At 37.3% G+C, this 24,300-nt stretch overlaps 1 pseudogene across 1 annotated transcript in view; it reads right to left on the reverse strand.

Moving 5' to 3' along the window:
- LOC149830093 (26S proteasome non-ATPase regulatory subunit 12 homolog A-like) overlaps positions 1-23,015 on the reverse strand; it is a 35,111-nt pseudogene extending 12,096 nt beyond the window's left edge. The window contains exons 1-2 of the transcript XR_016433542.1: positions 22,989-23,015; positions 20,391-20,579 (exon numbers count right to left, since the gene is read on the reverse strand). The product of XR_016433542.1 is annotated as a 26S proteasome non-ATPase regulatory subunit 12 homolog A-like (transcript). The remainder of the gene's footprint in view (positions 1-20,390; positions 20,580-22,988) is intronic.
- Positions 23,016-24,300: the final 1,285 nt, after the last annotated feature.

The following is a 24,300-nucleotide window of genomic DNA, read 5'->3' on the forward strand; positions in this document are numbered from 1 at the left end:
TAAATTTATCCCTATTGATTATTTGATTCCATTTTATTCTACCTTCTCCAAAGTTTATCTCTATATAATCGGATGCTATAATGTTTCTCTTGATTCCTTGTGTCTGCTGTGCATTATAATCCCTCATTCTTTACTGTACCAGCAAAAAAAAACAAAAGAAAAAAAAGAGATACTTAACGTGTGATTTTTTTTGCGTAAATCTTCTTCTAAAGTTCAAGTTCCTTCATTCTCTGAATTTAACAGTCGGTGATCCTCTGACAGCCGCAAAAAAAAAAGGTGTTGAACGAGGGTTGAACATTTCTGTTGATTCTTATTCTCTATGGATCCCTATCACTCTCAATCAAATCTTTCTTCAAGTTTTCTCAACCAGCTTGTTTCTGAGAAGTTGAGTATCTCAAATTTCTTGATCTGGAAGAGGCAAATTATTCTTTTCATAAGGAGTCAAGATCTCTTAGGCCACCTGGATGGAACCACTCCAGTTCCACCAGAATTTATTCCGAGAGAAGAAAAAGATGATAAAGGGGCGAGTTCAATCGTGTATATCAAGAATGCTGAGTTTCTCAATTGGGAAAGAAAAGACCAATCAGTTGTTGCATACATCACATCAACCCTATCTCAAGAGATCCTTCTTGCCATTCCTGACAATTGTACAGCTCTACAACTCTGGAAAAGACTGGTTCAAACGTATTCGCAGGTTTCTCAAGCAAGAGTAGTTTTTCTAAAAAGAAAATTTCAATTGTTAAGAAAAGATTCCATGACCATCATGGAATATTTGAACAAGATAAAGGTCATCACAGATCAGCTTGCAGTTATAGGATGTGCCATTAGTGACAATGATATGGTGCAACAAACCCTGAGTGGATTGGGATCTGACTACAATATGATAGTCACTTCACTATTGTGCCTTCCTGTTCTTCCTACCTTTGATGAGCTACGAGCCAAATTGATCCAGTATGAAATGACTCTGAAGAGATTTTCTGAAGAAACTCATAATCATCCAAATTCACAAGAAGTTTTTGCTACAGGAGTGACTTATGGTAGAGGACGGGGACGAGGAGGACAAGGGCGAAGTGGACACAGAGGGCGTGGTTTACTTCCCACTCCAAACATGTTTACTCATGCGCAGAGAACAAGATCCATCCCTACTTGCTTTCTTTGTAACAAAAAGGGGCACATCAAGGCGAATTGTTGGCATAATCCAGAGAATAAAGGAAAGAGTCCACAGATAGAAACCAAGAGAAAGTTCACAAATACCAGAGACAGTGGAGAGATTAAAGATTTGTTGATATCTGCCTTGTCAGAGTTAAAGTTGAAGCAGAGTGATGAAGGCACTTGGTTTGTTGATTCCGGGGTAGCGACTCATGTGACAGGCGATGCAGGTAAAATTTCTAATCCTATTCCTTATTTTGGAAAAAGTAAGATTGTCACTGGAGATGGATCCCACCATCCTGTTTCACATGTTGGAAAGACTGTCATTCCCATGTCACATTCCACTCTTACTCTTTCTGATGTTCTTCATGCTCCAGACATTAAGAAAAATATTGTCTCTGTCTCCAAACTTATTGATGATAATAATGCTTCAGTTGAATTCACTCCCTTCTCTGTGCAGATCAAGGACCTACGCACGAGGGAAACATTCGCTGAAGAAAAGAGACGAGGCAACATGTATGTCTTTGAAGAAGCTCCATGTCATGATATTCGCTCTTCTCACCTTATTTCGAAGCTTCCATCAGAGTCGTGTTCATCCTCTTCTACTAGTGTTTTTAGTATCTCTGAATGTAATAAGTCATTCTTATGGCATAGTAGGTTAGGACATTGTGGGAGTCCTTTTATTGAGAAACTTGTTTCTAATAATCTCATTCCAAAAGAAAGCCTTAGTGGGGATGAGAGCAGTCATAAATGTTCCAGTTGTCTTTTATACAAGAGTCATGTATTGCCTTTCCATTCCATTAATAAGAGAGCTTCAAAACCTTTTGAGATTATTTGTTCTGATGTGTGGGGACCCGCCCCAATTGTCTCTGGGTCCGGAAGCAGATATTATCTAATCTTTGTTGATAGTTATTCTTGATACACTTGGATATATTTCATAAAAAATAAGTCAGAAGTCTTCTCTTTGTTTCAAAGTTTTCTTTCTTTGGTCAAAAACCAATTTTCTGAGTCCATTCAGTTTTTCCAATGTGATGGAGGTGGGGAATTTTCATCCCGTGATTTTATTTCTTTTCTTCGAAATAACAGAATAGGAAGAAGGGTGTCCTGCCCTCACACTCCTCAAAAAAATGGGATTGTTGAACGAAAACATAGACATATCGTTGAAAGTGCCATGAGTATGCTTCATGACAACAATCTTCCCATCAACCTATGGACAGAAGCTTTTCATTCTGCCATGCATGTGATAAATAGATTGCCGATGGTCGTTCTGGAAAATAAGTCTCCTTATCACTGCCTCTTTGGAGCTCATCCTAGTTATCATGATCTACGTGTTTTCGGATGTGTTTGCTATGTGCATATTGATCGGTCCCTGAGAAACAAGTTTCAAGACAAGGCCCAGAAGTGTAGGTTTGTGGGATACGCAGATGACTACAAAGGATATAGGTGTTATGATCCCACCAACAAATGTATCAGAATCTCAAGAAATGTTGTCTTTGATGAACAAAATTTTGATGACAAAGTTGATGCAACGAATATACCAACTGAAGTTTACTACCCTTGGTTGAGTTCAGAACTTTTTGCTAGTTCCAGTGAAGCATGTTCATCAGATTGCGTGCAGCAAGAAGAAGAGATGTCTGAAAATACTAAGACGTCGGGGCCACAGAATTCAGAAAAAATACCGGGCAGATACAAAGGCATTGTCTATTTTAGACAGAGACCGATAACATCAAGCCATTCAGATCATGTCTCAGTCAACAATCCAACTCCTTCTCACACTCTTGAGGTCAGAAAATCGAGCCGCATACGACATCTCATTGACAGGTGGGTTAGCTATAACAACTTCTCTTTGGATCTTCAACTGTTCTTAACTGCTCTCAATAAGAAAGATGAGCCCACTATGTACTACCAGGCAGCCACTTCTACCAAGTGGGTAGAAGCCATGAATGATGAAATGCAAGCTTTGCATGAATGTGGAACTTGGGAAGTTGTTCCCAGACCGCCTGACAAAAATGTTGTCGGATGTAAATGGGTTTACAAGATAAAGTACAAGCCAGATGAAACCATTGAACGATACAAGGCAAGGCTCGTAGCAAAAGGATTTACTCAAGAAGCAGGGCAAGACTATGATGAGACTTTTAGTCCGGTTGTAAGAATGAGAACAATTCGGATTATTATCTCTCTGCTGTTGAACATGGGTGGAAGTTGAGTCAGCTTCATGTAAAGAATGCTTTCTTGCATGGGGACTTGAAGGAGGAAGTGTATATGAAGCAACCCCCTAGATATCAAGAACAAAATTGTAAAACCCATGTGTGCAGGTTAAAGAGAGCTATCTATGGTCTGAAGCAAGCATCTCGGTCTTGGTTTGATAGCTTCTCACTAGAGATTCAGAAACATGGATTTTCACGTTCCATGCTGGACCACTCATTGTTCATTTTCAGAAGTCAGACTGTGACCACTCTGTTATTAATTTATGTCGATGATATTGTTATCACAGGAAACTCTGCGGTCCACATCCAAGAAGTAAAAGACTTACTAGGTCAGAGGTTCAAAATGAAAGATCTTGGAGCTCTACGCTATTTTCTTGGTGTAGAAGTTGATAATCAGACTCATAGCTTGACACTCACTCAGCACAAGTACACCGTGGATGTTCTCCGCAAGGCAGGCATGCAAGACTGCAAACCTCTGGGAACTCCGAGTGTGCTTCATCAAAAACTTAGTGTCCATGATGGAGATCTGCGTGATGATCCCACCAGGTATCGAAGCATAATAGGAATGTTACAGTACCTCACATTCACTGGACCTGATATTGTTTATTCAGTCAATCAAGTGTCTCAATTTATGCATGCGCCACGTAGTGGACATATGGAAGTTGTCAAGAGGATCCTTAGATATCTAAAAGGGGCTATTGGGGATGTACTGACATACTCACCACAACCATATGGCAAAGATGAGCATAGACTCACTGTATATTGTGATGCAGACTGGGCAGGAGATCCTGATGAACGAAGATCTACATCCGGATATTGCGTCTTCATTGGAAGAAGTTTAGTCTCTTGGAGCAGTAGAAAACAAAAGGCTATCGCTAGATCAAGTACTGAGGCTGAGTATAGATCTATGGCTGCTGCTACTGCCGAAGTCACATGGATCAGACATCTACTGACTGAAGTAGGAGAAAAGATCTCCCACACTATCTTGCTATGTGACAATCAAAGTGCTATAAACATGTCATTCAATCCAGTACATCACAGTCGTGCTAAGCACATTGAGATTGACCAACACTTCGTAAGACAGAAAGTCAAAGAAAAAGAGATTGGGCCTGAGTTCGTCAATACTGAAAGACAAGTTGCGGACCTATTTACGAAAGGGTTAACAAAGGATCGGTTTTGGACGCTTAAAGGCAAGTTGTGCATGGTCCATAACCATGATCAACTTGAGGGGGGGGTGAAAAAGGTGAATAGTGTTTCGGGTCTGGATCCTGTACCAGACCCAAATTCACTATTCACCTGCCCAGACTCGAGTTCATTCCTGTGTAAGTGCATAAGTGTTTTATATTTGTATCTGGGTTCAGACCAAACCCAACCCGACCCACTCTGTATACTTAAGTATATTAATACAAACAACATTAGGTCACGATTTCTTACAGCCGCAGTCGATATTTGCATTCCCCTTCTCGTCTCTCTCTCTCTCCCTTTTTTCTGTTTTCTCTCTCTTAATGCAGGTACAGATGAAAATCTAACAACAAGATAGAGGAGGGGCTCCCAACAGAGTCGTTGGGAGCCCTCCAACGACTCTATGGTGACCATAGAGCCCCTACTCAAATACAATAAATGAAAAAAAAAATACAAAATACAAAAGTTGTCCCTAGAGTACAGCACCTATTACAACAAAGAAAAAGATAAAAATTCTCTTGATGAGCACTACATATTACAAAACTGTATCCGGCAAAATATATATATATATATATATATATATTAACACCCACCCTCGGAGAAGTTACCGAAATAAAAATATGCTTTATTCGCTCAGATATTCATCACGTACATAATGACAATCTATCTCAATGTGCTTTATTCGCTCATGAAAGTTGCAGTTGCTTGCAATGTGGATTGCAATCTTATTATCGCAACACATCTTTGAAGGTTTTGAGATGACTACTCACATGTCTCTAAGAAGGTTTGTTAGCCATTCAAGCTTCATTGTTATCATAGACATCGCTCGACATTCAACTTCGGTTGAAGATAATGATATTTTTTGTTGCTTCTTGCATCTCCAAAAAATTCAAAAATCCTCTAAAAAACACAAAAACCAGTAGTTGAGACTCTATCATTAGGATTTTCTCCTCAATCTCCATCAGTATAAGCAAGTAACTCCAAGGATAAAGAGGAGAATAAGAAAAGTCCTTTAGTATTGAGTTCTTTATATACCTGACAACCCTTAATACAGCACTCATGTGCACTGTGGTTGGAGCATGCTAAAACTGACTCGCTGAGTGTATGGAATCTTCAAGAAGAATCTTGATCACTTCAAGAGTCTTCACTTTCTTATCATCTGAGATGTCAGATTTAGCACAAATATCTACAATAAGCATTATTTGAGAAAGAATATAACCTCCAGGAGAATAAGCAACTTCAATACCTAAGAAATATCTTAAAAAAACCCAGATCAGACATATCAAAAAAAAATTAAAAACATTTTTAATATCTCTAACTCCATGTTTGTCATTTCTGGTTATTATCCTGTCATCTATGTACAACATTAGAACTTGTACTTTTGACAAAAAGAGCAGAGTCAATATAGCAAAAATGAAAACTCATATGAGTCATAACATTACTAAATCTATCATACTAGGTCGCAGAAGTTTATTTAAGACCAAATAAGGTTTTCTTAAGTCTAAGAGTTTTACATTTTCGATATCAAATCCCAGTGGAGAATCCATATAAACTTTCTCACTTAGTTTTCCATTAAAAAACACATGTTTTACATCCAGTCGATATATAGGTCATTTGTTAATAGATGAAGCTGTTGTGAGAATCCTAACACTAGTTATCCTAGCTACAAGTGCAAAGGTTTTCTCATAGTCAATTTTGTATTCTTGGGAATATTCTTTTGCCACTAACCTAATTTTATATCTTTCTAGAGTTTCATCACTCTTGGTTTTAACCTTAAATGCCCATTTACAACCTTTGTTGTCAAAGGTGGTGCCTATGTAGATATGAAAAATGGAAATGAAATCTTGTTTCTCTCTCTCTAGTGGGTATGAGCCTCTCTTCTCTCTCTACTGGGTGTGTCCCACTCTCTCTCTCTCCTCCATTGCAAGTCCCTACCCCTGACTCGTCTCCCGCTTTGTCTAGGGCTTGTCCCTAACCTAGCTCAGTGATTGGACCCTTGTGGTCAAGCTCGCTACATAGACCAAGGTCGCAGCCAGACATTCAGTGGACAGAATCAACCTCAGCAACAACTCTTGTGTTCCTAGTCCATTTCGTGCATCCAGACCTACCCTAGCTGACCAAAACCTTGTGACAGACCTAGTTCGATCTAGACCAAGTCAGGTAAGTCAATCCCAACCTATGTAACATAGACACGACACTTCTACTATTGTACCTATGTCAACACGTGACGACATGGGCACTGGTACCGAACGCAGTGCGGGTACGCCGGTCCCGGACTGCTTCGAGTGTTAAATGTAAACATATATGTACATATATGTTTACATATGCATTTTTGTACATTTATGTATATTTGTAGTTCAAGGGTATTTTGGTCTTTTCACATGTCCAACAGAAATAAGTGTTTTTTATCTTCATTTTTTTTTTGTTTTTTTTTATGTGATAATTCCCAGCCTTCATGGGCATTTTAGGAATTAACGAAGAGTCGTTGGACCCTACCCAATGGCTAGATTTCTAGCCATTGGGTAGGTCCTAACAGCTCCCTGTTGTATATAATGAGGTCTACCCCTTCTCATTTTGTATCACTTCTCAAAGGGATTAGTCCCCAATAATATTCATTATTTGTATATGTTCTCAGTCTTTAGTGGCTCATTCTTGTGTTTTCATGTGTTGACCCATAAGAGGTCATATTCTCTAACTGTTCTTTTGCCCATAAGTGACACATGAAGGCATATACTTAAGCTTGTGACATGGTATCAGAGCCTATCGACTCTTTAGTGTTATTCAACTCTTTCTCAAGTGTACTTTGAGGTAGCGTGAAGATCGGACCTTGCCTCAGGAAGCGTCCCTACCAACCTTCTTGAACATTGGTCTTCTTATGAATGCATAGAGACATTGGTGCTTCAAAAAGAGTTGAAAGTTTAAGTATTTATTTTTTTCCTCCTCTTTTGCTTTATATTTTTTTGTTCTATGGCCGAAAAAGAAGTGGTGATGGTAGTCATTGTCTCCTCCTCTTCTAATCCAGGCATGACTTCTTGGCTTTTAGACTCAGGTGCATCATTTCATATGACATATGATAAATCTATATTTTTCAATTGTAGAAGTTCTACTAGTAAAAGAAATGTTGGCATTGCCGATGGAACCTCTCTTGATATTAATGGAATTGAAAATTTTAAAAAATATCCTAGTTTTAGTATTCCTCAAAAAATGTTTGTTCCAAAACTAAATTTAAATTTACTTTCAATTTCTCAAATCACTGATCATGAATGTAGAGTCTTCTTCACTTTTAACCAATGCTAATATTGGATCTCTAGTTCGAAAGGCAGATTAGGGAAGGGCATAGAAAAGGAAACTTATATGAATCAATTAAAAATTCCTAACAAGACTTTTTGCCTTAATGTTCAAAAATTGGATAAGGTTTTGTGGCATCAAAGACTAGGATACACTAGTATGTATAAATTATCCAATATTTCTCATCTGAGAATCTTTTGTAATGAACAAATCTCTTCTACCGATTGTATTCTTGCAAAAATGAAATCAATTTCATATCAAGAGAGGCCTTTCTCTGTTACTAAACAGCTTGAATTAATTCATTCTGATATTTGGGTCCTGCCTCCAAAGGAGAATACACTTATTATGTTATTTTTGTGGATGATTACTCCCTCTATACTTGGATATATTTTATCAAACATAAACATGAAGTATTTGAGAATTTTAAAAACTTTTATAAGTCAGTAACAAATCTTTTAAAGTCCAATATATCTATTTTTCATCTTGATTCAGGGGGTGAATACATGTCTAAAGACTTTCAACAATATCTAAGAGAAAATGGAATACTTGATCAAAGGTTATGTGCTAATACACCACAGCAAAATGGTTTGACCGAAAGAAAGCATCGGCACATAATAGATACCACTAGAACTCTTCTCATAGCTAAAAGTGTTCCCAAATATTTTTAGGGTGAAGCAACTCTTACCTCTGTATATCTTATAAATAGGATATCTTCTTCAAAAATTCAAAATCTTTCACCATATAAAAAAATCTATAATGTTTCTTCTGATTATCCTAGACTAAGAGTCTGTGGGTCTTTGGGTGTAGAAGATTTGTTGTCGCCCCTAAGAATGATAAATTATCTCTTAAAGCAATTCCATGTATATTCTTAGGATATAGAGAAAGCCAAAAAGGATTTAGGTGTTACAATACTAAAAATAACAAACTTTATATTTCTAGGAATGCCACATTTTTAGAATAAGAAAATGATTTTGACACTGTCTCGTCTAAAGATGAAAGTGAAAATAAGTTTTTAGAGATATCCCCACTAAATGAAGACATTAATGAAATAACTTGCAACAAATCTCAAGCTACTGAGCCTCATGATCATTCAAATGTCATTCAATATCAAAGAAGACAAGATAATGAACTAAGCTCTTTTGAAAAAATATTTAACCATAGAAGAACAAAAAAACACAAGAATTAGGCACTCAGAGAGACCACGTAGAGTTCCAGATAGATTTGTGTCACATGAATCTTTCGAACCTCACTATAGAACTTGTTCAGCAAAAATTTATTCATACTTTGAACCTGCCACATATAATTAAGCAAAGGACTACCTTGAGTGGCAAAATGCAATGAGTGAAGAAATTAGAGCCTTAGAAAAATCTCAATTTGGGAATTGACTGATATAAACCAACAAGAAATCAATAGGATGTAGGTGGGTTTTTAAAGTCAAAACTAAAAGTGATGGATCCCTGGAGACATACAGCTATGTTAGTTGCTAAATGATATGTTTAAGAATAAGGTATTGATTATAATGAAACATTTGCTCTTGTAGCACGTATGACTACTCTTAGAATTCTCATAACCATAGCCTATGTTAGGAAGTGACCAATTTATCAAATGGATGTTAAAAATTCATTTTTAAATGGTGATTTAAAAGAAGTATATATGGATCCACTCCTAGATATAATGTTCCTAAAGGAAATGTTTGACGCCTTAAAAAAGCTTTGTATGGCCTTAAACAAGTATCAAGAGCTTGGTATGATCGTTTTAGTTATTTTATGCTTAGACTTAGATATACTTCTTATCATACTAACATTGTTTTGTTTGTTAAGAATTTTGTTGTAGGTATTGTTATTTTGTTACTCTATGTTGATCATATTATTATTAATGAAGCATATAAACAGGGAGTAGATCAAGTCAAATGCATTTCTAAGCAAAGTTTTAAAACGACTGACCTTGGTTTTCTCAGATTTTTCTAAGGGATTGAGGTTGCATATTCTCCTAAAAGGTATCCAATGTCTCAACCCAAATTTGCAACAAAAATCATTGATAGGTCTAAAAAATGACAAAAGAGTAGACAGAAATGAAGTGATAAATGCAAAGATGAAAATTGATGATGGAGAACCTCTAGAAGATCTTACTCCATATCGGCATATGATTGGAGCATTGACATACTTTACTATTACCAAACCAGACATAGCACATGCAGTTCACACGACCAATCGATTTCAGCCAGTGTTGTGAAAAGCGTTGATGCGTAGTGAGGCGCTCCACCAAAATCTGAGGCGAGGCGTAAGCCTCAAGGCGTAAAGCGTAAGCCTTAAGGCGTAAAGCGTAAGCCTAAAAAAAATAACTTAAAAAAAATATAAAAAAATATTTAAAATTATAAATAAATAAAAAATGCTTTAGTGAGGAAGCAACAACCAACAAAAAATAAAAAATCTCAAATAAATACTGAAAAAATATGAGATTAACATGTAAAAGTAACATTAATGCAACAACTTGATCTACGTAAGTATCTAAGAAATAAAATATGAGCATTCATTTAATAAAAAATTAACATTAACAATGAAATGCATATTAGCATCAACAACATCATGTCATAATTAGAAACACATGAAATCATAGATGATCAAATACATGTTGAAGTTGACTTCTTACTACAGAAACAAGATCAAAAGAAGCATAACACATGACAGACTCCTACAGATCCTAGCTTGCAGTTGACAGGGACACCAAATGTAGGACCAACAAGATGAGTTGTGGAGCCTAATTCAGAGTTTTTGCCCTTGCAGGGAGGGGGTCCGGGGATTCCCCTCTGACGCGGGTCCCGACCCTCATTAGGGTCTCTGGGGGGCAGTGCCCCCTAGAAGAAATTTTTTATTGGGCCCTGCTTAAAACAATAAATGGCAGGGGCCTTGGCCCCTGCCTGACAAGGACCACAATCGGCAGGGGCCAAGGGCCCTGCCTGCCAGAATAAATCGCACGACAGAGGTCGTGCCCCTGCCTGATGGAGAGATTGAAGAGAGGGAGGCAGACACGAAGGGGAAAAATGAAGGGGGTTGGGGTTACCTGGGGTCTGGCAAGGGCGGTCGGCGTCGCGGCTGCTTTCGGCGAGAAAGAGGAGGCCGAGAAGGACGAGATTGTGAGAGACGAGAGAGAGAGGTGGGAGAGATCGAGACGAGAGGTGAGAGACTGTGAGAGACGAGAGAGAGAGAGGGGTTGCAAGAGACGAGAGAGAGAGAGAGGAAGAGACTGTGAGAGACGAGAGAGAGGGGCTACGAGAGACAAATTAGGGCCCCGACCCTCATTAAGGTCGGGGGAAACATTTTAATGTTGGTCAAATGAGGGCTTTGACCCTCATTTGACCAACAACATGAGGTGTGTGCGCCTCGAGGCGAGGCGCCTTGAGGCACACCTCGCCTCGAGGCATACACCTCAAGGTGTATGAGGTGCACGCCTCAAGGCATATGAGGTGTACGCCTCGATGCTTTTATGCTTCATGACTGCACCTCAAGGCACAAAGGCCCTCGCCTTGAGGCGAGGCGCGCTTTTTGCGCTTTGAGGCGCATTTTTAATAACACTGATTTCAGCACTCCTACCTCTGTGTACATGAGTGTTGTGATGTGTATTATTAGATATTTAAAAAATTCAGCTTCTAAAGGATTATTTTTATCTTTGTCTTCTCCCCTTAATTTAATAGCTTATTCTAACTCTGATCGGGAAAGTGACCCAAATGACGGACGCTCAACTATTGGTTTTTGTGTTTTTGTAGGAGATTTCCTTATGTCATGGAAATATAAAAAGCAACAGAAAGTATCTCTATCCTTCACAGAAGTTGAATATTGAGTCATGGCAACCACCACGACTGAAATTGTATGGTTGAGGCATCTTCTCAAAGACATGGGAGTATTCGTGACAGAGCCATCAAGACTAAGTTGTGATAACAAAAATGTTATCTACATTGCTGAAAATCATATTTTTTATGAGCACACTAAGCATATTGAGATGGACTGTCATTATGTTCGTGAAGAATTTTTTAAGATTATTTCACTACCATATGTGACTTTAGAATATCAGGTTGTAGACTTCTTCACAAAAACCTTACCTTCTCCAAGATTTCATTTCATGTTGGACAAAGTTTCGATGATCCCACTATAAGTTTGAGGGAGAGTGTTAAATGTAAACATATATGTATATATATGTTTACATATGCATTTCTGTACATTTTTATATATTCGTAGTTCAGGGGTATGTTGGTTTTTTCTTATGTGAAGCAGAACTAAGTGTTTTTATTTTCATTTTTTTTTGTTCTTTCTAATGTAATAATTCTCAGACTTCATGGGCTTTTGGGGAATTAACAAAGAGTCATTGGACCTTACCCAACGGCTAGATTTTCAGCAGCTGGGTAGGTCCGAACAGCTCTCTACGAGCTCCCTCTTGTATATAATGGGGTCCACTCCCTCTCATTTTTTATCACTTCTCAAAGATATTATTCCCCTATAATATCCATTATTTTTATGTGTTATTAGCCCTTAGTAACTCATTCTTGTGTTTTCACGTGTTCCCATAAGAGATCATATTCTCTAAGTGTTCTCTTGCCCATAAGTGGCACATCAAGGCATATACTTCAGCTTGTGACATCGAGTCGGGTCCATTCCAGACCCGAACCCAACCCAAGCTAAATTTTTTATACCTAATTTTTTTTTTTTTTGCCTCGGGTTCAAGGCAGGGAGGAAGAAGAAAAGATGAAGCCCACACTCTTTTATTTTTTCCTGTCGAAACCCTCACCTTCCCACCCTTGACAGCAAGAGGAGGAGGAACAGTGGAGAAGAAAAAGACAACGACGAGAAGGGGAGAGAGAGACTGGGGGGCATACCTCCTCGTCGTCATCTTCTCGCTGAAAAAAGTGATCTATCTTGGAGAGAGAGAGAGAGAAGAAGAAGAAGAAGAAGGGACTAGAATTGCTTTTGTCAAAGTACATGATCCTTGATCTCTTCAAGCAACACGCTCCAAGCTCCTTCGCTCTGATACCATGTAATGAAGTACGTGGAGAATACAAATACAAAGTGTACAAGCACAAATAAAAGTCCACTAAGAGACAATATAAAGGCACTAAGGCACTATACAAACACAAAGTGCATACAAGGACTTCAAAGAGTCAAAAAAAGGAACACAAGAACATAAAAAATATTATATTTATTGATAATTATGCTTAAGAGAAAAGTATTAAGAAATAGGGACAAGAGGTTCCTTTAAATAGCCTACACAAGAGAGAGGAGGGGTTCCCAATAGAGTTGTTGGGAGCCCTCCAACGGTCATAAATATGACCATTGGGGCTCCAACGACTCTATGGTCGAAATGACCATAGAGCCTATACACAAATACAAAAATACAAAAATAAAAGAAATAAAAATACAAAAAACATCCCTAGAGGACAGCACCTATTACAACAAAGAAAAAGACAAAAATGCCCCTGATGGGCATTACTTATTACAAAACTGTATACAGCAATATATATATATATATATATATATATATATATATTAACAATGATAACATTTCTTAGGAAAATTTACAACTAAGTTGTTCTTGGAAAAATCTTTGGGATTCTAAGAAAATAAGTGGCATGTCATTTGGACAAGATGGCTCCAACCAACATGGTGTTATAGGGAAGAACAGATATTTTTAAGAATGCTCCATGGCATCATCTGTTCATTCACAAGGTACTCATGACACCACTACTTAGATATTATCTACTTCCTTCGTCGTATTAGGTCACTAAACCCCACGTTGCCCCCAACCAAAACCCCAAAAAAATAACAAAATGAATGAATAAATCATAAAGTGGCATCGCATGACCTTTCAAAAAAGAAAATAAATCCAGGAAGAAAATCATATTTCCATCTCAATAATCACCTTTGATCCCCCCCTCATCTCATCATCTTTCAAAGATATACAAGAGGACAAGTGCCAGTCATGTTAATCTAGGTACCATAGTCAGCGATGTCGCTGATATTTTGAAAATACCGGCCATTTTATCAGCGATTTTAGGTAAGCCGATATCAAAAAAATATTGTGATATTTTCAAAATTGTAAATTGGTACAGTAGAAGACTAAGAGATGAGAGAGAGAGAGAGAGAGGAAGAGACGTTCTCACTATTGAATTAGGTCTAATCTCATATTTAAGTAGAGATTAGCCAAAAAATAAAATTACATTTAGGTCCCTTATTATTTATAAAATATAAAAACAACCTTAAGCATAGATAAAACTCTAAAGTAGTCGACTTATCTTAACACTCCCCCTCAAAGCTGGAGCATGGATATCAATCATGCTCAGTTTGCCGCAACATTTTGAGAAACTGGGCCTAGCAAGAGGCTTTGTAAAAATATTTGCAACTTGATCCTCAGATATTACATGTTTGGTAGAGATATGTCCAGCTTGAACCATATCTCATATGTAGTGACAATCAACTTCAATATGTTTTGTCCTCTCATGAAATACCGGATTATTGGCTATATATGTGGATGCCTTGTTATCACACATCATCACCATAGAAGATGAAACCTTCACTTGAAAATCAATCAGCATTGTTCAAACCTACATTAATTCAGCTGTTGTTTGGGCCATAGCTCTATATTCTGATTCAGCACTTGACCTAGCAACCACCGTTTGCTTCTTGCTTCTCCAGGAGATTAAGTTACCTCCCACAAATACACAGAATCATGTGGTAGATTTTCTATCCTCTACAGACCCAGCATAATCAGCATCAGAGTAAGCAACTACCTCCAGAGTGCCTCGTTTCTTGAATAACAACCCTTTTCCAGGAGAGGATTTTAAGTACCTGAGTATCATTATTGTAGCATTCCAGTGTACCTCAGTCGGTTTGTCCATGAATTGGCTAACCTTGCTTCACTGTCACATATAGTAGCTTCCCTAACAATGAGCAATAGCTCTTGCTATCAACAGGTTTTGACCCCTCATCCAACAAATGAACTTTGTTATCCATGAGAATATTTGTTGGTTTAGCTCCCAACATTTCTGTCTCTTTTAGTAAATCAAGAACATACTTCCGTTGAGACAAAACCGCACCCTCACTGCCCCTGGCCACTTCTATGCCCAGAAAGTATCTAAGGGAACCAAGGTCTTTTGTAACAAAATATTTTTGAAGATGAGCCTTTGTAGCTGCAATATCGTTCATGTTATCTCCTGTAAGGATGATGTCATCCACCTATACCACCATAACTATTATGCCTGAGTTAGTTTTCTTAATAAATAATATGTGATCTAACGTTGATCTATTAAAAACAAACTTTGACATCACCTCAAACAACTTTTGAAACCATGCCTGAGGACTTTGCTTTAAACCATATATCGCTTTTCTTAATCTACACACCTTCTGACACTCCCCCTCAACCTCGAACGCAAGAGGTTGTTGCATGTAGACTGTCACAGACAAATCTCCATATAAGAATGCATTTTTCACATCTAGCTGACACAAACTCCATCCACGATGAACAGCTACAGAAAGAACAAGACGAATAGTGCCCGTTCGTGCTACTGGGAAAATTGTCTCAAAGAAATCAACCCCATATGTCTGAGTATAGTCTTTTGTTACTAATCTGGCCTTATACCTTTCAATTGAATCATCTGAGTTATACTTAATGGTATATACCCGTTTGCATCCAACAATGTCCACATCCCCTGGGGAATCAACGAGATCCCATGTCTGTTGAAACAGTAAAGCATCCATTTCATTTTGCATAGCCAGTTTCCATCGACTATCGAGAACTGCCTTTTGATAACTCAGAGGAATAGTTTCAGTTGATAAGGCTGAAATAAATGCTTTCATCTGATTACCGAGTCTGGCATCTGACACAAACTTAGACATAGGGTATAAGGTACATTGTTGTGTCCCCTTCCGTAGAGCGATTGGCCTGTCATCATCAACATGAATGTCATTGCTATCAGGAGTACTTATCTCAGGAGAAGAAGAAGATGGAGGCACCAGAGGAGGTGGAGATCTACGCACATACACCAATAGAGGATTGTGAAACCGTGAGGTAGATGGAGTTGGATTCGGTAATGAGGGCACTGATTCCAAAAGAAAAGGAGGAACAGAAAGCAGAAGAGAGTCATCTTGATCAGTTTGCAGCCTAACACCAGTACTAGAATAGTATGGAATGGACTCCAAGAAAGATACATCCGCATTGACATACTTCCAACGGGAAATCAGATCATAACATTGATACCCCTTTTGGTTTTTTGGATAGCCAATAAATATGCACTTAGTGACTTGAGTTGCTAACTTATCACGGTCAGGTCTGAGTCTGTGCACAAAGCAAACGCACCCAAATACCTTGGGCGAAAGAGGGAAGAGAGGTGCACTCAGATACAGAATTTGTAAAGGAATTTGGTCTTCTATAGATGATGAAGGCATGCGGTTGATCAAACAGCAGGTCGTGGTAATTGCATCACTCCAATATGAAGCAGGAACATTGGATTGAATCATAAGGGTGCGTGCTACGTCAAGGAGATGCCTGTGTTTTCGTTCAGCCACCCCATTTTGTTGAGAAGTATAGGAACAGGAGGTTTGAGGTTGAATACCATGGTCCCGATAAAATTGCAACAGTGTTGTGTTTTTAAACTCAAGAGCATTATCAATGCGAATAATCTTAACAACTGACTCAAACTGAGTTTTTATTTCAATGACCAAAGATTTTAGAATGTTAGGAACTCCAGATCTTTCTTTTATTAAGAACACCCAAGACAACTTAGAAAATCATCAACAATAACAAGATAATAACGACATTGGGTCCTGGTAGGAATCTTACTAGGACCCCATACATCAGCATGAAGAAGTTCAAAGACTTTTTGACTTGACTGACTCTGACTAGAGGGAAACGAACACCTATGATGCTTGCCCAATTGACATGCTTCACAATAGAATGATGTAGTAGACGAAATTTGAGGAATGACACGACGAAGCTTCTGCAATGAAGGGTGTCCGAGACGACGATGCCACTGAACAGGACTCGAGGAATAATCGACAGCAGCATAAATATTTCTCACTGGATGATGTAGATAGTAGACTCCATTTTCTTCATAGCCTCCACCAATCTTTTGCCCGTCAGCAAATCCTGAAAATGACAACACACAGGATCAGATATCAATCTACAATTCAGTTCTTTTGTAAGGCAACTAACTGAGAGTAAACTTTGAGGAAATGAAGAAGCACGAAGAACATTGTTCAACTGCAAGGAAGAGGATATAGGAACATTTCCCTAACCAATAACAGCGGAGGAACTCCCATTAGCTAATGAAACACTCCGATGTGCAGTAATAGCCTTTAACTCTGAAAAATTTTGAGAGTTTCCACATAGATGTCTAGATGCACCAGAGTCAATAATTCACTTACTATCATGAGGAGAAGAATGGTCTCCTGTTGAGAAGGCCACACCAGCTACAGGAGAAGAGGAACTTGAAGGACGATGAGCAACCAGTTCATCATATTCAGCACGACTAAGAGTGATCGAATCACTAGGAGAATTGATTTCATTTTCTACCTCAAGTTTTGTAACATTAGCTTTTGGAACATTTGACTTCAATGGAGGAAGGGTAGGCCATCCATGTTTATCCCAGCAACGATCTTCTAAATGCCCTGGTTTTCCGTAATAGGTACATTGAAATTTGCCTCTACCTACCAAACCTCTTCCACAACCTCTGCCTCTAACATTCAGAGTATTTTCTCGTCCATAACTAGATGGAACAGCTAAAGCAGATGACTGAGATGCAGATTGAGATTGTGGAAGAGAGATGGCAAGTCTACTCAATCGATTGTATGCATCAGCAAGAGTAGGAACATCAGTCCCGGTCAACATTTGGACTTTAGCAACTGTGAATTCTGAGGATAGGCATGTGAGGAACCGAGCAACCATAGTTTGTTCTTGATGATCTTTTTGTTTTGAGCAACACAGAGATCTGTAAGCATTAAGTCTCTCAAAGGCAACCTTAACAGAGGCATAGAACTAGGCCAAGGTCTAATCATCTTGTTGTAAATTATATATCTCTTGTTCAACTTAGAGAATACGACTCACATTAGTCTCTTAAGAATATGTATCTCGAATATTATCCCACATTTGTTTAGCCATATTATAATAAATTAGGCCATCTGCAATGTAAGGTTCAATGTTATTCATGATCTATAACATAACAATGTCATTATCTGCTTTCCAAGTATTATATTTTCTTGTTTTATTATTTGGCTCAGATTCCAATAAAATATGTTTTCTACGATGTCCAGACACCGACATCATAAACATCCTGATCCACATTGCATAGTTTGTTTCATTCAATTTCATGGAAGAACCATATGAGAAAGGATTGGCGAAGGCTTTATATTCCCCAATAGCCTCATTCTTGTAATTAGATTTGGGAACTTCACCCATAATGATTAACAATAACTCAGAAATCACAATAAATGTTGTTGCTGCAATAGAAGCCCACGAGCACAAAAAAAACTCTCACAAGTTGAAAGTCAGATCGACTATAGAAAAAAAAAAAGATCTACTCTCCAATCCACTATGAAATCAGATTTGAGTTCTTCACTAAATAATGATCTGCTCCACAATACGCAGATCGACGACGGTGATTTGTCTTCACCACGACACCCAAATCTATATCAGATTTGAATCAAAAGAAAAACGAATACGACGTTCCACAATATGCAGGTCCACACTGCAGATCTGTATCAGATCTGGACAAAAAAAACTTGATAACAACGTCTGCACAACACCATAACATAGTTTGATACAATATGCAGTTCCACACTGTCATTCCATTATCACCAAAACATAAACACAGATAACGCATGTCGCCTGCTTCACGACGTCTGCACAGCACCCAAACCTATATTCACCAAATCGGGTTGACCGAAAACCCATCGCTTCACCACGACTTTTAGATCTGATTACAGATCTGAGTCATGACTTTTGTCAGACTACAGATCTGTTATCAGATATGTACTACCAAAAAAAAAAATGAACACACCTTACCCGATCTTCTTCACGCGATCCACCTTCACGTGATCCGATGACCTTCACTCAAGTTTTGGCGCAAAACCAGAAGTCACGTTCCCAAGGATGTCCGCTCTGATACCATGTAAATTGGTACAGTAGAAGACTAAGAGATGAGAGAGAGAGAGAAAAAAAAAAAAGGGAGAGAGAGGAAGAGACGTTCTCACTATTGAATTAGGTCTAATCTCCTGTTTAAGTAGAGATTAGCCAAAAGAATAAAATTACATTTAGGTCCCTTATTCTTTATAAAATATAAAAACAACCTTAAGCATAGATAAAACTCTAAAGTAGTTGACTTATTTTAACAAAAATATCACCAAAATTCATAATATCGCGATATTATCATGATATTTTTGTGATATTTAAAAAAAAAAACTTTTTTATAGATTTTAATCCCAGTTTTGTATTTTTTTGTTTCTTTTGTATTTTAAAATCTTTTCAAACTCGTTTCCTTATATTTTTACAAAAAAAAAATGGTACAAAACCTGTTACTTTCTTATCTTATTATTTTTCTATTATTTTAACTTTTAAAACTCCTTTCTTGAGATCTTTCTAAGAAAAAACACTTATTGGAAAAAACTCCAAGAAAAACCCTTGGCAAGAAATTACCTTGAAAGTTACAAGTGACCACGCTAGAAACTACATAAGATGACAAGCACTAGTCATGTAATCTAGGCAATTGCGCAAAAAGGCTACATTCAAGAGATGCAGCAGTTTGTCCACCCAAATGCAATCCTATGTCACACAGATACTCCATTTTTCGCTTACATAACATATCACCTTATTTACTAGTCATATTGGAGAACTTCATAACATGTGACAAAGATCCAGCCACTATAAATCTGAAGATCAAGACAATTCACCTAAAGAGCCAATATTTCAAACCAAAACCTGGCTCAACCAAATAGCTTATGGAAGGCCAAGCCTATCATGCTTATCAGACAGATAAACTGAGGTAGTCCATGCAGGACCCTAAGCTCAGTTGTCCTTGGAAACTCTTCTATGCCAGACCAAGTCCAGCCAAAATAGACTTAGCTCCCTTTAGCCATCAAGCTAACCCTGCCCTATAGCCACCCCATACTTATGGACACCAATGGCATAGAAAGCTGGTTGCATCTCCTTAATTGTGAAATATCAGATAGGTTTTCTTGGTCTAATTATCTTTCTTCTACCACATATAACAATTATTGGCAAAAGCATATTATAAGAACACAACAGTTCCTTTAAACCAATCAAACACTTTCCCTTTATACATCTTAATTGCAAAATAGAATAAAATAACTGTAACTTTCTGTGTGGGAGGGTGTGCAAATATGCATTATCAGGTCACAAAATCTAGGCTTGTGTCAGAGCATTAGCAAAGAAGTATGAATATTTTTTTCCTCTTCCTTAGCAAACCTCTAAAGTACAGGACAAAACTATCATAATTAATAGAATCCAAGACATGGTAATGCTGTACCAAACATCAAAGATCAAAATCATAAAAAGAAACAAATATACCTGCTTAAGCTGACCCCTTCTTTTTGATAGAAGAACAATTTGGTCATTAAGAGTTTTCCATGCACGGGCTTCATAGCAAAGCTGCACAATTTCAATGACTGCCTTCTTAGTCCCAGCAACATCGCCAGCAAGCCTCATCTGCTTTTCAACATTCAGAAGAGAATCTATAGATGCCTCCGGATTTCCTTCCTGTATAGTGCCAATAGAAACACATACCCACATAAGTAAATTTTCATTTAGTTAAGTGAGAAGAAATTACAGAAGCAGTCAACTGAGATGATAAGACAAATCACAAAGAGATAACATCAGAAATAAGATAAAAATAAATTATGATTTTCTAAAGAAACTTATTAAAACATGAGCCAGTGAGTAAAGATTTTGGGCCAAAGCAATGGAAGGTATATAAACAAATATAAATGCAAGTCCTACCAGGAAATATATGTTCCATCCACCACTGTTTCATGTTTAGCTTATACCACCATCCGGCAGAAATTCAGTCAACTTCTCAATTGAAAAGGAATTTACAAGCATATTGTCAACAGAGTCCAACATAGGACCACCAATATGAACTAAATGCACATCAATATTCCTAAAGACAAAAACAATAAAGGGGACATGATATCAAATTTTGAATATCATAAACTTTTTGACAAACCAACAAGGAAAATATATCAAATAGAGCCACAAATACCACCAATTTTTGGAAAATATCACGATATTAACAGGAAAACAGCTTCAGCTGATATTATTGGCAAAATATCGCAATATTTTCAGAGTATTGATTATAACATACATATATCGATATTATTGCCATGATATCATGATATTTTTAAAAAAAAATACATTTTAAGTATATACCTTTGCTTTTTTACTTTATTTTTTAAACTTTTGTAATTGTTTCTTTATATGTTCATAAAAAATACTGCTAAAGCCTATATCATTTTAAATTTTTCTTTGCATATTTAAATTTGTTAAAATGTCAGAAATTTAGTGAAATTTTTACCAAGAGAAACAATTAAAAAGACAAAAACTCCCCAAAATAAACTTGCCAAGAACGAGATAGGTGGTAATGATATCAAATAGTTCTATGAAGGAACTCGTATAAATTTTTTCCTCATTCCAAGTAAGCATTCCGAATGTTCCAACTTTAGATAAAATCTTGGAGAAGCCATCTACAATCATGGAGGAAGAAATGCAAGTCAAAATTCTCAACATAGATAAGGATATATGAGATCTATGATCATGCAGAAGGTAATACACATGAAGAGAACAAAGATGGGGAATGAGATAGAAACGAGCTTTGGAAACAGTATACGGTCTTAAGGAAAGAAATGTATCTAAGAAATCAAAGGTGAGACTAAATCCACTTAAAATCTTTTGACTCGTCAAGCATAAGGGTTGATAATCATTATCTAGAACGTGTGAACGGTGAACCTACAATATCCAATCAGTGTTCTGTCCAAGAGGAAAATTACACAAACACGCTACTTACCAATTTTCACCGATCCTTGTGGGGAAGGAAAAAGGAAAGGGAAAAAGAGATCCTAAAGTGCAAGATAAATGTCACGGGATAAGATTTGTTGTCAAGAATTCTAAGCTATGTCACATGGATACAGCTCCAGATACAGGGATATGGCCATTTTTATGAAGTTTCCAATATGATTTTTATATAATGGGATAGAGGAATGGAAGCCAAAATAGAGTATCAGTGTGACATAGATTCTAATGTTCCAAACTGTGTTCCTGATAGCTACAATACTGACATAGGAAGTCTTTATCTCAAAATCTGAAAATTACTCAGGGAAATGGTTGATATGAATATGGTACTATAGGGGAATGAACCAGAAAAGAAAGTTATTTTATTGGAAAGAATGAATGAGGAAGACAAGAAAGGAAGTAAGAGATAATTCAACTTATCCGAAGGGGACCGAACTCAGTCATGAAATTCTTTAGAAAGAGTACTATGATAAAGTTGGCTCTTAAAGCACAAACTTCTCCAAGTTGGTGGTCATTGTGATCAATATTTAGCTTCGGTAGGACACATATCCAAGATCTACAACAAACACATTTACTGTTTTCGAGATTTTATCGCAGTGGCATTCAAATGAAGACCAAAGTTTCAGTCAATAATTACGATCAAGGTAAGGTGGGCATAGGGAAAAAACGAACAAAATTTACCACAGAAGTAAAACTCCTATTTCCGGCCAACTCAAAAAACATATATCATAGCCTAAATCAAAGATTCATAAATACATTGAAAAAACATGTATTATAGGCGTTCATCAGAAAAATCTGACTTTGGGTAAGCAGGGAAAAAAAACTCATGTGAGCATTTTTTTAATAGAATAAAACAGCCCAATTCGGAAAATTTTAAAGAAGGGAAAACCATAAAATCGAGCATATGAAAAGGGAGGGGAAACCCTTGTATGGACGAAGGGAGAATACAAATAAATATGAAGAGGTATATAAACAAGAATTCAGATCAGAGAAAAACCTAGAATTAAAAAAGAGGAATCCTTTTGCTTATAGTTTGAAAGATAAGAAGAGAGTCACGAAAGAGAGCATTAACAATAACGGTAAACTCGAATCGGAACTCACCATTCTTCTTTTTCCTTTGAATCCCCCGTCGATCGATTCCTCCCTCGTCTACGAGAGAGAGAGATTTCTACTCCCGTTCTTATTGCAGTGTGGGCCAGTCAATCAACGGGTCGGATTTGGTTGTGATTCTGGATAAATCCGGATTAGATATGGATCCACCGGGGCATGAGTCATGACCAAACCCAGATGAACCACATTCATCATGTCACGCTACTTAGCTTAGTATGCATTGTTACAACTAGGGCTGGTAAACGAGCCGAATAGAGGATGTTCAAGCTTGATACGTTTCTTATATTGAGCCAAGCCGAGCTTGAGCTCATGAAAAGCCCAAGCTAAATGAGCTGAGTACGAGTTAGTTTATTCCAAATTGGTTATTTGGGTCGCCCAAGTGACCAGTAGGGTGGTTATGAGGGTGCTGAGATAAAGGCATCGGATCAAACCCCACTAGAGCACGAGTGTGTCTATAGCTTTCAGAGGTAAGTCCACTTCACGTAAGGCAGGGTGATCGAGCTGAGCTTGAACAGCCAAAATTTCTTCTCGAGCCAAGCTGATCCAGCCCAAGCTCGGCTCATGGGCATCCTTAGCTCCAAAGATCACACCACAATATTGCATGAAAACAGTTACACCTATGCAATACAGCTCACGCTGTCTATCCCATAGTAACTCCATGTTTTTTCATGAATTTTTTAAATTGCTTGTATTGATTCATGTTGATATTTCTTCACCACCAACTTTTTGTGATCATTATTGCCAACGTTATAAATCGTATCATAATCATAAAGAATATAAAAGCAGAAAAGGATTATCCAAGCCAAAATTTGATTATTTATCGCTTTTCTAAATTACATTTTTTATGTGTTTTGAAAATGTAACTATAAATTTATTTAAGCATGTGTAATTAAAAAATTTGTTACGCACATAGCATGCTTGTAACTTTTAAACTCTCTCTCACGAAAAATCATACTAAAGTTATAAATTATTGAAATTGCTTAACTATTTTTAGATATTTATTTACATATATTATTTAGGATTTTACGTTTTATTTTTAAATATAATCTCTCTCTCTCTCAAGGGTCACATTTGTAAGTCGCCCCAACTATTTTAGATAATTATTTTACCTATATTATTTAATATTTTACCTTTTATTTTTATATAGCTACTTTTAATTATTGTTTTAATATTTTAGATAATTTTTTTATCTAATATTATTTTAGATTTTCCATTCCATCTTTAGATAACCACTACAACAAAGCAGTAGATTAGCGACGACCACATTCCGTCGCTAATCCGTCGCTAACATGGGTAGCGACGG

This window comes from Nuphar pumila, chromosome 8, assembly GCF_984573655.1.
Source record: "Nuphar pumila chromosome 8, dmNupPumi1.hap1.1, whole genome shotgun sequence".
Classification (NCBI taxonomy): Eukaryota; Viridiplantae; Streptophyta; class Magnoliopsida; order Nymphaeales; family Nymphaeaceae; genus Nuphar; species Nuphar pumila.